The sequence below is a fragment of the Semicossyphus pulcher genome, unplaced genomic scaffold (assembly GCF_022749685.1).
Source record: "Semicossyphus pulcher isolate SPU_LCO1_2020_fin unplaced genomic scaffold, fSemPul1.0.p SCAF_38, whole genome shotgun sequence".
Lineage (NCBI taxonomy): Eukaryota > Metazoa > Chordata > Actinopteri > Labriformes > Labridae > Semicossyphus > Semicossyphus pulcher.
This window is the reverse complement of record NW_027211713.1, coordinates 235,001-237,500: the sequence shown is the minus strand read 5'-3', so window position 1 is coordinate 237,500 and position 2,500 is coordinate 235,001. Positions and strand designations below refer to the sequence as shown.

The 2,500-nt window shown below is 44.6% G+C and overlaps 1 protein-coding gene across 1 annotated transcript in view; it reads left to right on the top strand.

Annotated features, from left to right (window-relative positions):
* LOC138606838 (CD82 antigen-like) overlaps positions 1–2,500 on the top strand; it is a 35,643-nt gene that overhangs the window by 14,412 nt on the left and 18,731 nt on the right. The window lies entirely within an intron of this gene.

The window sequence follows — 2,500 nt, the reverse complement described above, 5'->3', positions numbered from 1 at the left end:
TCGCGCTGTGAAGAACAGCTTGTCTGTGCTCTCCGCTAAGAGGATCTCAGTGTGACTCTTGTGCTGAAGTATGCTCTGGTCATTGTGAGCAGACAGTGTGTGTGTGTGTGGGTGCGTGTGTTTGTGTGTGTGTGTGTGTGTGTGTGTGTGTGTGTGTTTGTGTGCGTGTGTGTCAGCTTCATCAGTGGTCACACAGCAGTCAGTATGACCTCTGCTTTAACTGGGACTCACTCTGAGCCCAGTTTGATGTTGTGTGTGTGAACTGGGTCAAACCTCTGACCTGCAGAGCTTCTGTTTGAATCCTTTAGAATCATTTTAATCTTTGTCTCTGCAGCACAGAGAGAGCCACTGACAGCCTCCAACACGTGCTCCAGACTCTCTGTGGGAATAATTAAGAAAGCATGTTTCTATTTCTGTTCTGCGACTTGTTGCACATTTTTGCACAGACGTGAGGTTTCTGTGGGTGTGACGCGGCTGTGACTCTGAAAAGTATCTTCTCTATGGTTTAATTTATAAAAAGTCCATATTCAACAACTTCAGGCTGATAAACTAATTGGAACAACGTGTGCATTCCTGAAGCAGACATGTTTTATTCATTCAGCAGCTGCAGCACAAAGTGGCTCCGTGGCACTTTTAGATAAAACAAAGCTGTTTGTTTCTAAACCACGTTGGACTTCTTCTCTCTTTACAGACGACAGAAATAGTTTAGTAAAGTTTACTACCTCCAGTCCAGAGTTTGGGCCTCTGTGGACTCCTCAAAGGCACCACGAGGTCACGTTCTGTTGAACACAAATACCATTAAAAAGTTAAACCAACAGTGGCAACTAAAAGTGTTGTATTGTGTGTATTCAAAGCCTGATGTGTCTTATTTCTCTGAAGTAGTGACTACTGCAGTGGTAGCCTAGGCAAAGCTACTGTAGCTTGTGAGCTAACATTAAAACAAGCTAGCAAGCCAATAACATGCTAACGTTATTTATCACAATACCTCTTTACTGTGCGGTTAGTCCTCCCGACATTGTGTTTTAAAGATTGTACAATATTAAGTTAAATAAAGAGATATAGTGACAATGGAGAAAAAGGTCTTTGACTAAGCTAGCAGCTTGTTCGCTCGGTTTTCAATAAAGTTTAAAGTTGTTTGTAACTCTTGTTCGCTCGGTTTTCAATAAAGTTTAAAGTTGTTTGTAAGTTGTCACACTTAAATGTAACTGAGCGAATATAATCTGTAAGCCTTTGGAAAATCTTTTATAGAAGTCTGAGGTGTTTTAGTAATTACTTGCAGGAATGGCCGGTTGGTGGCTAGTGGCTAGTGCTAGCATGCTAGCCAACTGGGCAGGGGCTAATGAGTCACAGCAGCTGTCACCCTGTTTATTCTTTTCATGCATGTTGTTCTCCATGAGTCTGCTTCTGCTCGAGGTTTCCGGCTGTTAAATGAAGTGTTCCTTGCTCATGGTGGATTCTAGTTTGTACAGATTTTAGGGAAATGATGCATTTAAAGATACTCCGAGAAAAGAAAAACCCAGATGCAGACGCCGTAGATTTCTCAGGGTTAATCTTTACACCGCATTTCTCCCTCTACATCGTGTGTGCTGAAAAACCCTTGTGTACAGGTTTCCTGTCATTTGGGGTGTTGGTGCTGTAACGCAGGTTTCCTCCTCTCAGACTCTCTGCAGAGTCTCCGGCTGACCTGATCTTTAAGGTTTCACTCTATTTACACCATGTAATACCTTCCATCTGGCGTTGCTGCATCTGTTTGCCAAAATATCTTCCCTCTTGCATATTCTCTTCCCTCTGCCATCCCTGCAGGTGCCTCCTCCTCCATAACCCCCCTGTAAATTGGCACAGGCCGCTCTGTAACAGTAACCCATTTACAATGATGCAAATATGGGTCGGAAACATGGGCACAGTGATCACGCTACAGGCTTCACTGCCAGGAGGAAGTATCGAGCCGTGCCGCTATGTTTCACCCACATTTTCATAGATTTATTGGACAGTAAGAGGCCATTACTGTACGAGGGGAGGAGGAGGAGGGAGGCCGCAGGGAGGCCGCAGGGAGGCCGCAGGGAGGCGAGGAGAAGAGGGAGGGAGAGATGCTAGGTTCAAGTCAGGCTGGGTTATTTTACTTTACATAATTAACGTCTCAGAGCTTCAAGCTGTGAATGTAAAGCTCAGATTTTACTCTGGTCAACAGTAAAATATTGATGTAAATATTTCTCGCTCTGAGAAACAGATTCTCTCGTGTGAGGTCACTGAGTGTGTGACCTCTCCCCGTCTGTGCTCACAGATTGAACTTGTGGAGGTTTTGTGGGGTAATCCTGCAGGATTTGAACCCCCCTCCCCTGTCCTGATCATGATCAACCAGGCCATCTTATCCTCAGAGGTCTGCGGTTCAGCAGCATCTGTCACCACTTCAAACTCATTAACAAAGCAGATCCACAGTCCTGCTCTGGTGTTGTATAAAATAACTTCGCCTGCACTTCAATGTGTAACCTGCATGTCCTCC